At 49.0% G+C, this 15,107-nt stretch overlaps 1 pseudogene; it reads left to right on the top strand.

The window, feature by feature from the left end:
• Nucleotides 1-14,149: 14,149 nt before the first annotated feature.
• LOC101521648 (myosin light polypeptide 6-like) lies at nucleotides 14,150-14,514 on the top strand (annotated as a pseudogene).
• The last annotated feature ends 593 nt before the right edge of the window (nucleotides 14,515-15,107 follow it).

The following is a 15,107-nucleotide window of genomic DNA, read 5'->3' as shown; positions in this document are numbered from 1 at the left end:
GGTTCAAGAGGTGTTATGTACATTAGCTCTATCAGATGCCCATGGTGGGAAGGCACAGTCTGGCCTCCAGGCATCCCTTGGGAGGCAGCAGCTATGACCCTGGTTAAAATGAGGAGAGCACCGAATGTCAAACCTTGACTGCAGTCCAGTGTTTGCTTCTGTGGGTTGGAAACAAGGGGCCAGCATGAGATAGCACAGACATTTCTGTACAGGGGACAGATGGCCAGAGCTAGGGAGACTCAGCTATATGGGAAATTGTGTACAATAAGGGTTTGCAGGATTTTGCTTTGTTTCTTGTTTTTGGTGGGGAGAGGAAGCCACAGAAATGCTGCTGGGATCTGTGTGGTTAGGAGAAGCATCTCCAGGGCCCTGGCTTCAGAGGACCAGAAACTGGGCTTATTCCCCACTCTCTGCTCCCTTTCTAGGAAACTTAGAAAAGCAAAAGTCAGTGGACTTGGGAGTGGACACAGCTGCCAGGGAAGCCTGTGGCACAGGCTGGGGCTGGAACTGGGGTGGGAGGAGGCCAGTGGAGGCAGTGAAAAGGGAGTTTCATGAAAAATCTGGACAATGAGCTGATAGAAGGAGGAATATGGAGTGGGGGGCGGGGAGCTAGCTGGAGGGAGGTTGCTGCAGGGCTTCTCCTGGGCAACCTCCCAAGGTTAATGGAGGGGCACAGAGCAGGCTCTGCAACATTCCAGCACAAGAGGCTGGTTTGAAAGGAGCATTTGCTATGGGGAGAAGGGGGCCTTTCTCTGCCTTGGGCTGCTGTCCTTTTGTGCAAGTTCTTTGAGGCCTGAGCCTTGCACAGAAGCATGGAGAGGGCAGGGCGAGTATGCAGAAAGGACGGTTTGCCATTCATCATCCAGGCCAACAGCGACTCTTGGCAGGCCAGAGGGGAGATCAGTGGCTGGCTCAGCTGCTCTTGGATGGAGATGATGGCAGCAGGAAGTCTCTGAATGTGGGATTCCAGTGGGTTCGACCCTATTTGGTCACTAGTGGGCATTTAGAGAAGGTCGTGAAGAAAAGGAAGGGGAGAAAGGGGAGCTTCAACAGAAGATTGGACAGTGGCCTTGGAAGGAAGGGATTCGGAGCCCACAGCGTGGAAGATGTTGACAACACTCAGGGCCCTGTTCTAGATTGTAGGGTTTGGCACAATCAGAAATGTTGAGTCTTTTGCCAGACAGTGTGTTAATACAACTGAAACCCACGTCTCTCTATGAACACACAGACAAGCACTCATGGCACACACACCCACGGGGGGACATACATGTCTGCACAATCAGATACACAAATACAGGGCACACCTGTGCTCATGATCACCTGCAGAAGCTCTCCAAACAGTCACGCGTGTGTGATCTACAAATCCACGCCACCTTGAGCTGCTTTGGGAAAGTGTGTGTCACAGCTTCACACACCACAGCACATGGACACTAACACACCTGGACCTCACATGTACTCGCGACCTAGTGCTTTCCAACACAGGAACTGCCAGCAGGGATGTTCCTAGAACACACTTCTCCTATTGCCAGAACCAGATTCCAAGGAGGTTCTTGCGCATGAAATCCGCATCTCTTGAGCCTGCCCACAGTCCAGTGTCCAGATTCCCCTGCACTTCACCCTAACTCTGATCTCATGGGTACCCAACTCCACACCAGGCACCTGTTGGAGATGCTAGGGAAGGAGCAATCACCAGCAGGTGGCGCCAGCAGGAGCCGCATGTTGCTGGGATCAGCACTAAGGAAACAAACCTGTGTTTCTGGGAAGAAATGCAGTTAAGCCAAGTCTAGCCTTCCTTACTGTGCCAAGGCAGCCCCACGACTGGAGCTACTAAGAGGCAGGCCCAGGAAAGCCATTCATGAGGTAGAGAAAAGAAAAGACAAAAGGTTCTCAGCCCAGGAGAAGATGGGAGACTGACAATGAAGAACAGGAAAGAGGATAGAGTGGCAGAGTCGCTGCGCTGCAGTAGTCGGCTGCAGGTTGCGATGCACCCACATTTGTGTTTGCGTGCAGATTTCAGAATTATGCTGCTGGAACGTTTGAAGAATTGGGTATGGAAAGGTAGGAGAATGTAGAGATAAGAGTGTAGTGTGTGTGTGTGTGCAGACACTGCCCTCTGTGGTGCAACTCAGGGTGGGAGTAGTGAGAACATCTCACAACCACAGCCCCGCCAGCACTGTGCAGACCACAGTCATTAGCCTCCTCCCACGCACTCCCACCTCACACACACTCACCACCCACGCAGACAGGTGCTGTGTGCCACATACAGACCTACCCTCCTACACACTTTCGCACGTATAGAGGGCCCCGCAGGGAGCCCTGGAGATACATATAGCTCCGGCACAGACACACTATAGTTCTGCCAGCACATGCAGGCATGTGCACTCCAGCACATTCTGGGCTATCTATGTCCCTACACTCTCAGGGGAAAGGGATTTCAGCAGAGTAAAAATGATGCCTCACTGATCCTGGACAATATCCTCCTCTCTCAGACTCTGGTGAGCGAAGATAGATGTGTGAATGCAGTTGGGCAGTGGGGGAGAGTACCTATGGGAAAGGGCTGCACCTCCCCGCCCCCTAGGTCCAGCTTAGTACCTCAGCACTATGGACAGCGCCTCTAGAGCCCAGGGGGAACCCCTGTGCATCTCAGAGCTGCAAGATGCTGGAGCCTTCAGAAGAGTAGCTGGCATCACAGACATCAAGTCCTGACCTCAGTGGTATGGGGCCTCGTAAGTGGAAAACAGTGTCTACCTCAGGATTATTGTGAGTGATAAACAACCAGGAATCATAGATCTCGCAGCACTGTGCCTGGCACATCCCAGACTCTCAACACTGGTTCTGCTCCATTCTCTGTCAACTTCCAGACCAGGGACTGAATAGCCTGTGTCAAGCATACTTGGTAACACTGCATGTCCAGGTTGTGGGACTGTGAGCCAGGAGATCTGGAGTCGATCCTTGCCAAAGCTTAGCTCTAGCTCTGACCTCTAGCAAATCACCTCTTCATCTGAGTCTCAGCTTCCCCTCCAGATAATTTGAAACACTCCCAGCAATGACACTAACGTGCAAGTCCAACAGGGCAGGCCCTTATGGGCATTTCACAAAAATCCTTCTGTCCTCATGACATTAAATGGAAATATCTGGGACCAAGGTCATGGAGCAGCACGTTAAGACACTGCCTGTGGCACCAGCATCCCCTTTGGATGTTGGTTTGAGTCCTGATCACCCCACTTATGATCCAGCTCCTTGCACATGCACCTGGTAAAGTCTTAAAGGATGGCCCAAGTGCCTGAGTCCCTGAACCTGCATGGCACCTATGTCTGGACTGATCCTGCTTCAACAACTTCAGTCATTTGAACCAGCAGATGAAAGGCGTCTCTATTCTGTGTCTCTTCCCTCTGTCTCTCTGTAATTCTGCTTTTTCAAATAAATCAAGAAATCTTTTGTTAGGAACGGAAAGGTCCTTTGCATCCTTGTTGCACAGAAGAAATGAAAGCACTTACCACTGACAGAAGCAGAAACGGGATAAGAACCCAGGCAGATTGCCTTGAAATCTGTGTTCTGAGCATAACACAACCCTGCCCCCTTCGTGGCATGTCATGTGTGTCAAATGACATCAAATGACTAAAAGTAGTTTGAAGACTTCAAAGCATCATACAAATGAGAGTGTACATTGTTATGCATCACAGCCTGGCTCACGGATGAGTAATTGCACGGAGAGTGAGAGCCCAGAGGAATACAGGATGTAGGCTGGGAATGGGTGCCATCTGGAACTGGTACATCACACTGACAGGGGAGAAATGGGTAGAGTATAGGCCTGAAGGGGCAAGCAGCCATGAATATCTGTGTCTGACTCCTACCTCTTTCTCTACTCAGTCCATTTTGAAATCAAACTGTTGTATAGAATGAGAAAGGTAATTCTCAACGCACCCTAAAATCTACCCTCTAATTGCAACCATTGTGTCCCCAGTCTCCTGCTCTTCCACATCTACCATCATCGCTCCTCCACTGTATTCCCAAGTCTAGAACGTGTCCCCTGTCCTGGGACATATTGAGGAGGTCTTTGACAGCCCAGAACAGTGGTAGGTTAGGACTCAGAAGTCTAGTTCAACGCAAGATGTCCCCTATGGATGATGTAGGTGCTTCTACTCTTCCAGAGAGTGGGATGTGGAGGACAGAAACTTCCATGCAAGCAACTCTAAGAAAAGGAGACCAGTCTCTAAGGTACTGCTTGGTACTCAATCTGATATGACCTAGTGTTTCCTGAAGAAGTTTCCTGATTCTCAGAAAGCACTGCATTTACATGAGGACAAACTCCATATTTGTGGAAATACAGGCCCTCTCATCTTGGTTGGCAACCATGCAGGACAGAACAGTCTCTGAGCCTGAGAAGCAGGATCTTTCAAACCTCTCATACAATTCCCATCTTCTACTTTTCCTGTTGTTTTCAGGATCCTAGCCAATCTTCCTCTTCCCTAACCTGGCCCCTTTCCTGGCCCTCCTTGCTAATGAATCCATTAGGACTGACTTCTTTCCTGTGTTCCCCAAGTTAGACAAATGATCTCAGGCGTTTACAGCAATGGCTGGGAATCTGTCACCATTAGTGGTGCAGTGAAAGCCCCCAAGCACTCCAAGCTCTCTATTTTGTTCTTTATTTTTTCCTGTCTTCTAGCTTGCCTCTTGCAATTTGATATGGACCCCGTTTAAGATACAATCACCATCCAAACTCTAAAGAGTGAGTCTTACAGCACCTCTTCTAAACGTGAAGATGCTAGAAACAGTGATGGAATCCCAAGGAACTTTTAGTAGGGTGTAGGGAGCTATCTTTCCACTTTTCTTTTCTTTTTAAAGATTTACTTATTGGAAATGCATATTTACAGAGAGAAGGAGACACAGAGAGAAAGATCTTCTATCCACGGGCTTACTCTTCAAATGGCTATAAGGGCTGGAACTGAGCTGATCTGAAGCCAGGAGCCAGGAGCTTCCTCTGGGTCTTCCACATGGGTTCAGAGTCCCAAAGCTTTGAGCCACCTTGAATCGCTCTTCCAGATGACAAAGCAGGGAGCTGGATGGGGAGTAGAGCAGCCAGGATATGAACCAGTGCCCATGGAGGATTAGCCAGTTGAGCCTCAGGACCACAACCCCCACCCCACCTTCCTTTTCATTCGTGGCTGAGATCTGTCCTCTCTGTAGAAGCTTCCCTCTCTGGGGCCCAGCGGCGTGGCCTGGCGGCTGGGGTCCTTGCCTTGGGCGCGCCAGGATCCCATATGGGCGCCGGTTCTAGTCCCGGCAGCTCCACTTCCCATCCAGCTCCCTGCTTGTGGCCTGGGAAAGCAGTCGAGGACGACCCAAAGCTTTGGGACCCTGCACCCGCGTGGGAGACTTGGAAGAGGTTCCTGGTTCCCAGCTTCAGATCGGCGCAGCACCGGCCGTTGCAGGTCACTTGGGGAGTGAATCATCGGATGGAAGATCTTCCTCTCTGTCTCTCCTCCTCTCTGTATATCCGGCTTTCCAATAATAATAAATAAATCTTAAAAAAAAAAAAAGAAGCTTCCCTCTCTTCCTTCTGCCACAGAAAGATAAGATGCCCCAACAACTCACATTTCTTACTTAGCAGGTCCTGGTCAGGAAACACCTGCTATGTGACATCATCTCTCCGCTCCTTCCACTCTCTGATGCTGTTTCTCCAAACACCACCCGCATTAGAATCACCTGGAGCACACACCTGGGTACCTGGGCCTCACCTGAGACCTGCAACAGCCTGCTGAGTCTGAGCCTGCCCTCTGCATAGCCATTGGGTCCAGGCTTACTGCAGCTGGAGGAGCCAGTCCCTGCCAGTAGCAGGCACTGCCCTCCAAAGCCACCTGAGACACTTCCTTTTCTATCCACCTTCTCTCTAGTTAAGTCAAAGTGCTTACACACACACACAGGCTCTGAACCACTATAGGAGAACACTGACATAGCCCAGAGTTAGGTCTAGACTGCGACCCCAGTTTGCCATTCACTCACACTGGGAACTTTGCAATCACCTTTCACAAACGCCTCCACTGCTTCAGCTATATAATGGGCCATGAACCTTGTTCTTTCCCTTCATTCTTATTATGTAAAGTTCAGAAGGAAAGAGAAAAGTGAAAGCTTCTTGAGTGGCTAAAAGTTTTGAACAAATACCGTGGGCACTTACTATTCTGGAAGAGATATATGGGACTAAAAGACACAGAATCTGTCAGGCTGTGCCGTCTCCACATCACAAGCCTGCAAGGGCACAGACACAAAGAGCTTGGCCTCCCGTCCCCACCACTCCCCAGAGACACTTCTTACAGCCTGTCCTAAGCCTGTTACAGAAAAGGAGGCTGAGTTGGAAGTCATGCATTCAAGGAGGCACGGATCACCTTGAATGAGTCCCCACACTTCACCAATGTCCTGTCTACCCGGAAGGCAAGCAGCCCCCATCCCGGGCAGCAGGCCCAGCCCTCTGCAGCTCCTTGCCCTCTAATTACTCTTTACACACTCTGGCGCCAGGCCCTCCAACCAAATTACAATTGATTGCTCACTCCTCCTGGATCAATGCCATCGACCCCGGAGCAGAGCACAAACCCAAACTCGGCCTGTAGGAAACCAACGGCCCAAGGCAACGTCCAACAGAGAGACCTGCCCAACCAAACATTGAAAGCATATGCACACACATTCATGTATACATGTGCGCACATGCTCCCACACACACATACTCACTCCCTTGGCCAGGAGGCGTGTGAGTGAATAAGTACACAGAAGGGATACAGGCATTCACAAGTCCCCACATGAATACTGCCCACCTATACATGTGGATGCTGTTCTATATGTCTCCACATGTGCCTAGGAGAAGCACACACACGCTGCCATACATAAGGATATACCTGTGCCACTGACTGGAAAAAGAGGGCTGTTTGGGAACCCAGAAGGCAGACACATCACCTGCCCCCTTCCACACTGCATATCCGTGAGTACACACTAATAGTAATGAGTGTGACAAGCCTGCAATGCTTATGACACTCATTTGCAAGAAACCCTTTGACAGTGATGTGGGATCCTGGCTCTGCCTCCAGTGTGTCCTCCCTGATATTCTCTTCAAGATGTTGGATAAATGCCCAACCATTCAACCATTGGATGGAGCACATTATAACTCAGCTGGGCTCTCTCCACAACACTGTCTTCAGAGGAGCACAAAACACATCTGCACCTGAGACTGAAGACAATTGGAAAGGGGGCACCAAGCCTTTTGGATACCAACACAGAGTGACAGCAGCCAGCCCCCACCCACCCAGCAGAGAAGACTAAAAAAGCAGAGTGTCCAAGGCCTCAAACCTCACTACCCCTGCCTTGTAGTCAAGTTCGTAATTGCCCTGAACACATGCAGCCAAGACACTGGTTTCATGTCAATCCATCAAGTCATAGAAATATGGGACATAAGATGTAGAAAAGCCCGTTGGCATTAAGCCCCCCTACCCACCACCCATGTTCTCTCAACATCCTCACTGCTTTAGACTGTCCATCATTGACTAGGGTCATTGAGACACCACAGGGAGTGAGGAACACTCATCAAGCTGCCAGGTCTCTGGCAGAAAAGCTCCAAAGCTCTGAGAATAAAGCCAAAGCCACACTCCCCATAATGTCCACCAGCTGGCACATAGTAGAAATGCGTTATTTGAGTTCTCGGTGGTTAACTGGAATACTGGAGCTACTGAATGGAAGTTCTGCCGTTGTCCATCCCTACTCACAATCCTCGTACGGGACTCCACAGAATTTGAGGAGCAAAACACTGCGGGTAGTCTGACGCTCATGTGGGTGCGCAGGGCATTGTCACCTCTTATGTGCAAGACAAAACTCTCAGGGAGAGCTGAGATATCTTTCAGCCACTTTTGAGTCTCTTGTTTCATCTGCTAACATTCCTCTGTATAAGAGGGGAATGTTCTAGGGTCTCAGTAAGCTGCTCTGCCACCTTGCAATCAGTTGACAGGATCACAACAACAGATGCTGGTCAGTCTCTGAGGGCTGAGGAGGACATCTTTAGCTAGCACTGCAGACACTCACAGGAGTACCTCTAGACCTTGGCTCCAGGACAGGGAACTGAGCCAGCACAGGAAGTGGAAGTCTCTGTCTTCCCTCTGACCATGATTGTGGTCAAACCTTCCTTGTGTTGTTCCCACTCTCACTCGCATAGTCATTTCTAATCCCCCCTTTGGAGCTTGAGCACCATCAGCTATAGGTCCCCAAGCTCCGGGAGTCCTACCAGTCACAACTGCGTGGCCTGAAGGGGATTTCTGGTCACTCATCTGTCCCTTGCTGACCAAAGCAATACAGTCTGATGCACTAAGCAGATACACGTGACTGATTGTCTCATTCACCGAGACATTTCCGTCACAAAACCCTCAACGCAGTAATGTTGGAAAACATTGCCGAAGCGCCTTTGCAATGCGCACTTGCACAGGATGCAGAATACAGACAGGAAGGAGAGTGCTCTTCCTGCAGCCTTGATTGTTGATGGTCAAGGTCACAAGAGTCTCAGAGAAGCTTGCGCTATTCCTTCTGCATTCTCTAATTTTCAAACATGGTAGCAGATGTTCTTCATCTGATTGCCTGCTCCCTGCATCCCACTATCTCCTCTCTCTCCTCCAGCTTCCAGAGGCTTCTCTGGCGACAGGCCACCTTCAACTTTATTGGGTACAGCCCCCATGGACTTTCCTAACTATTGTTCTGAGGGTCGTTGCAAGATTATCAGCCCCAAATCTGTCCTTTCTGCCTTTCCAAAGACTGTGAAGTTCCTGAATCTTTGCATTAACTTCCTTCCTGCTTGAGTCACATTCAGCAGAGACTTGCTTCTTTGCCGAACCTTGACATACAAGATATGAGCTGGGTTAAGAGCAGTTGCAATGTCACTCCATGGAACAGATATTCATTGAGTGCTTCCCGAGTTGCCTGGTGCTGTTCTAGGCACTGTTGCTGTGGTAACTTTGGAATAACAAAGTCCTGCAAGCTGATAAACATGTCCAGCCATGGTGGGGGGCAGTGGGGTGGACAAGGGAGAGCAGGTGGCCCAGTCTCGTCACAGTCATCCAACCTCAAGGATGACCAAGAGTGTTTGGAACCAGGTAGATGGGGTTGAATCCTGGTCCTGGTACTCTCCAGGGGTGGAAGCAAGATACCTGCACTCTACAGATGCTCAACCATTTTGCTGCCTTCTGCTATGTAACCTTCCTCTATGTCCCCTTATTCTCACCCTTCCAGGCTGCAGCACAGCTCTCCTTGGGAGGCTTTTCTCCTACAAATTCATTTGATCCCAATCCATCATTTTTTACACAGACACATAAACACACGTGCACACATGCACTCACCTACCACTGAGTAAACAGTCCTGGAACAGGTTCCCCAGATGCAGAGACTGAGCTTAGGGGTCACACCCCAGCTTGATCCAAGCTGCTGGCCTCACATAGCCTGTACCAGTCAGTTTGACTCCAAGTCACCCAGATGGGCTGGGAGGTGGACACATCTTTAACACATCCCCTTACAAGGAAGGGTGCAACTGGCAGAGATCATATCATTACCCACAGAGCAGCCCAGCAGAAACAATCTGGGAGAACTGAATACAAGCATAAAATAGCTACTGTATGACAGGATTCCTAGAGAATAAGAATTGGACGGAATGAGGTCAAGGGAAAGAGAGGTAGGCTCCTAACCTAGTTTCATTGCCCTCATCAACTGAGCCACAAGCGGGGTCCAGCAGATTCCACCAAGACTGCACATCATCACATAAAAAACAAATGGATATACTTGCAGGTGTCTCGGGATTAGTAAATGAGCTTATTAACTAAGTAACAAAGTAGTTTATTATTATTATTATTACAGGTCACACACAGAGTTGTTACTTAGGTGGCTGTGGCACTCTGCCCCCTCAGACCTGCATCATGTCCACCCTCCTTCTGGAGGCTACACACAGGTACTCTGCTTCCCGTATGGGGCCCACCTGTAGGGAGCACTCCCTCCTCCCTAGATAGAAGGGCATGCTGTTTCTGAACTCAAAAGTCAACAAGGAGGAAGAGTTTTGTAGCTGTCATCTAAGGCAGCCCTGCAAAGGCCTAGCATGTGAGGACATGTCACCTGGGTCCAGATAGGGGAGACTAACCATTGATCCAAACCAGCCTTGGCCGAGAGGAGAGGTACAACCCAGAAGACTTCAGTGTGGACTGCATGCCTTGTGTACCAGTGGAGAGGGACAGTGCCACAGGGGCTTGTGCCCAGACTTTCTGCCCTAGAGGTAGAACTCCCACCTTGGTGTTTCTCCCTCGGGTCAGAGCTACAAATCCTTAGTCCTGTATTTGCCCCCCCAAAACTTTGGGAGGCCAGAGTCAGCAAAACAGCGAGAGAAGCAATCCAAGGAATTCTGCAGAAGTTTCTTCCACTTGCTCTCAGCCTCAACTCCTGTCTCTCCCTGTTCCAAAGGAGCAGGTGGTGCCCCTTCTCAGTGTGTAATTGGCCAAGGAGATATCCCTGTGGCAGAGAGAAAAGAGAAAGCAGATCCAGGGGAGCTTTGCTTGCCTGACCCTCTTGGTGTCAGGATCCAAAACCCGCACCTGGTGCCATCCTCCCAGCTCCCTGCTCACTGGACTGATACCCTATTCTCTCCTAATTTGCCATACGAATCACCTCCAAACTGGCACTTACAGAGTGAGCAGCAAAGGATCACACTTCACATGAGATGCAGGAGTGTTCCCACATGATGAGTAACTGCAAGAAAATCTTCCTTTAGCCAGAAAGCAGAAATTTAGACACCAGGGAACTAAGAGAGATGTGAATAGCAGGATGCGCAGAAGGGATGTGAGGGGGACAGAGCAGGTGCAAGCATGCTGTCTAGTCAAACCAATAAGATGGGCCTGCTCCCTTTCATCCCTATTACAATTCATGTCTCTCCTGTCATCCAGAAAGTGTCTCCCTGCTTCCATTCATGATATGGCTCCTCCCACAGCAAACACATCATCAGCTTCACTCTTAAGATTGTTCAGAAATACTGTTCCTTTCTACTTGAGCCAGTTTCTTAAGCAACTGTCACACACTGCGGGTACAAAATATCTGGCAAATTCCTGCATCTTGTAGAGGCTGAGCCATCAGTTCCCAACCTCCAATGACTTTATATATCCAATAAAGACATTTTTCTATTCCCATGTGTTAGTTACATTAGCAGATGATGTGTGCTTATTTAAGAAGCCCAAGTCCTGTACGCCTGAATCCTGCCCATCACAGTCCCACTAAATCCCCATTCCCAACCCTCTTGTGTTCCTACAAGGGTAAATGTATGAAAGACAGTCTGTTCTTGAAAGTTGTAGTGCTGTGCCTGATGTTGTTGGTGTAGCGGCTAAGTGGTGCCAGCATCCCACATGAGCACCAGTTCAAGTTCAAGCTGCTCTTCCTCTGATCCGGGTCCCTGCTAATGCGTTAATGTGCCTGGGAAAGCAGCAGAGAATGGCCCAAGTGCTTCAGTCCCTGCACCTACGTGGGAGATCCAAAAGAAGCTCCTGGATCTTGGCTTCAACTGGCTCACCCCTAGTCATTATGACCATTTGGGCAGTGAACCCATGAATGGAAGATTCCCTTTCTCTCTCTCTTTCATTTTCAAATAAATAAATAATTTTTTAAAATAAGCAAGTTATACTGCCAATTCCAAAATGGTCCCGGGTGAACAACCTAAACCCATAGAAATTTCTCCTGGCTGAGACTAAAAACAAGATGCCATTGCTTTCCCCCAGTTGACAGCCAGAGGACAGGAGCCAAGGCAAGACAGAAAGCAGAAACAATTCTGCTTTAGGTTCATAGTTGAGGGCCCAGCCTGCAGTCCACAGGTCATCTTGGCCTCTTATCACCCTTACCTCATCTTGTTTGTGCTCATGTATGAAATAATGGAGGGAGAATGGGAGCGTGGAGATTCTGGAGCTTTCCCAGGTAGCCAAAGGCAAACTGGATCCCTGGATGCTTGACACGTCTCAACGTGTACAGGCTAGGACTCTGTACTTCCAGTGCCTCAGGATTCCCTTACTCCCACCTAAGCTAACAGCGCGAAAGGCCAAATTGCTGATGTTGTGGGAGGCTTGACAGTGTTTCCTGTGGGTATTATTTCCAGTCTACTGTTGCATTAACACAGCACTGCCTGGTGATTACTCTATTATTATATTTTAATCATAGGGTAATGATGCACATGCCACCTGTTTCCACACAGCCTGCGTGAGATTCTTCTTGGAGTGTGAGTTCCCGCCTGTTCTACCCATGCACACACCCCCATCGCGTCCCCAGGGTCCAACTCTGCAGGTAGCACCTTCTTACCAACAAACTCAAGAGGATCTTCTTCCCACGTCCACAGCCCAAGCGGGTATTGTCCGTAACCAAGATTTGGAGCCCACAAATCTTCACCATTCATAAGCACCTCTTTCTCACCCTCAGAAGACAAAGCTCCAGGAGGCAAGGTGAAGTCTGGTAGGGGTGAATCAGGCAAGAATTAGCAGAAAGCAAACGAGGCTTGGGCTGGGGCTGTGTGGATGAGTTAACTCATCCAAGGGCTCACTTCTTACTGCTGTGTGCCAAGCATTCATTTATTCACTTGATGATTGTTTTTTAAGTCTTTAGTCTGCAAAGTGAGGTAAGAATTGCTACCCTGTATTACTGATCAAGGAACCATATCAGGCAATGAGAATGCAACACTGCAGGTCTTGGCCCTTGAATCTACACTAGGGTGGTAATCTAGAAGAAAAGGCTCTCTCCCTGACCCCAGGAAGCCTGAGCTTTAGTAGGAAATAAGTGCAGATGACTGCAGTATGACTCAAGCCCCAAATAAACAGGTGGTGTCACTACAACAGGCCCAACAGATCTGTCAGGTGAGATGTCACTTCCTATACCCAGGACTGATATTTTGCCCTTGCAGCCTGTGAGTTTGGCTCAGGAGTCTTTTTGTACCATGGAGATCACTTGTATATGTTCCCTCACCCTACAAAAAGGCACAGGATATTATGTTCTGTGCTTAATAGTTAATGATGATAGTGCCAGGATGGGAAGACGGAAGCTGATGGGGGCACTGATACTGCGGATATGGGAGAAGTGAACAGCTAGGAGAAGTGGTCCCTGTCCATAATTATTAAAGTACATACTGACCCCAAATCCTGGCATTTAATTTGTAAGATGTGAGCAACGGGGAGTTTATTCATGTTGCTTATCTTTGTAATATAATGTGGAAATGAGGGTGTGTATACTTCAGTGTGGGATTGGAAAGGCACTGTGCTTTCTGCATTGGTTACTTGGATTTCTCACACCAGGGAGAAATGCCACGAGGCTCCTAGTGACAGCCAGAAGCAACTTTCCATTCATGAGAGAATAACTTGGAAGTAGTTTCTCCAAGCCCCAGTCAAGCCTTCAGATGTCACCGTGGCTGCAGCCCAGGCCGACTTCTGATTGTTGTCTCCGGAGAGATCCCAGGGCAGGACCGCCTTATCAAGTCACTCCCAGATGCCTAATTTACAGGTGGCATGGAAGACAGGAAACTTTAGGGCTCTTTTACATGATTAAGATTGTGACAACATGGTATGAAGCAGAAAAAGTAGCATAGATCTTGGACATCGCAAGTGATCAGATGATGTCTGATGAATGAATGAAACTTCTCAATGTGAGCACTAATGGGAGAAAGGAAAAGGGCCTTGGTTAGAACCGTCATTCAAATCTTGGGAAGGTAGTCCTTAACCCGTAACCTTGGGTATTCAAGAAATGCCAAAATATGTCATCTTGATGCTTTATTTATTCATTTGAATGGCAAAGTTAGTGAAAGATAAAGAGAGATCTTCCATTCATTGGATCATTCTCCAAATGGCTGCAATAGCCATGGCTTGGGCAGGTTAAAGACAAGAGCCTGGAACTCCATCCAGGTTTCCTAGATGAGTGGCAGTGCTATATTGGGCTGTCTTCTGCTGGCTTCCCAGGAGCATTAGCAGGGAGCTGGATCAGAAGTGGAACAGTTGGGACCCAAATCAGTGCTCATCAGAGATGCCAACATTGCAGGTGGTAGCTTAACATCCTGTGCCACAAGGTAGGTCCTGTCACTTTCTTTAATAATAGATTGAGTCTATGGAGTTCATGCCCCCATGAGTGTGGGGACCTGATGAGGGCCCTGGACCAGAACTCCACCAGCGCTGTGGTGCTCAAGATCCTAGGGAACCCCAAGAGTGACGAGATGAATGTGCAGGTGCTGGACTTTGAGCACTTCCTGCCCATGCTGCAGACCATTGCCAATAACAAGGACCAGGGAACCTATGAGGACAGTGTTGAAGGTCTCCGGGTGATCAATAAAGAAGGGAATAGCCCTGTCCTGGGTGCCAAAATTTGCCATGTCCTTGTCATGCTGGGTGAGAAGCTGACAGAGGAAGAAGTGAAATAGAGATGCCGGTGGCCGGCCGTGAGGACAGCAATGGTTGTATCAAATACAAAGAGCTTGTCTGTATGGTGCTGAATGGCTGAGGACAACCCCAGGCCCCAGAGCCCATGCCTCCCCATGTGAGACTCTTATCAGGCTCCCCACTCGCAGCACCTCTCAGTCTCTTGAATGATGCCTGCTGCTGGCAGGCACTAAATACACTTGCTTTCTGTGGTCTCCCCCACCTCCAAAATATGGTGGTTATGGTCACCCAAAGCCACCACCACCCTTCCTCTATTTTAGCCTTCCTTCAAGACTTTGGGTGTGGGCCCATGGAAAAAAGCCTCTGCCTTCATGTCCCCACAATCAACTTTAACATTCTCAGAAGGCACATGTCTTAGCTCAAAGAAAGATCCTTTGAGCAGCTGGGAGAACCTTCTTGGGAGTCCCAGTGTCTAGGGCCCAGTCTCTTGGAAATTCCTTTTTGAGGTCTCACATTTCATTAATTCTTGCAACAACTATGCACTATGTAGTGTATCGCTCAAGGTCTCCAGATAAATAGAACTACTAGCATGTGTGTGGATGTGTGCACAGGCATGCGCAGAATGCATGTGGATGTGTGCATATGCACGCACAGGAGTATACATATACGTACACACACAGACAGAATGACACGAGTAGCTGGCTTGTGTGGGTG

This window comes from Ochotona princeps, chromosome 4 (assembly GCF_030435755.1).
Source record: "Ochotona princeps isolate mOchPri1 chromosome 4, mOchPri1.hap1, whole genome shotgun sequence".
NCBI lineage: Eukaryota > Metazoa > Chordata > Mammalia > Lagomorpha > Ochotonidae > Ochotona > Ochotona princeps.
The sequence above is the reverse complement of the archived record's forward strand: the minus strand, read 5'-3'. Positions and strand labels throughout refer to the sequence as shown.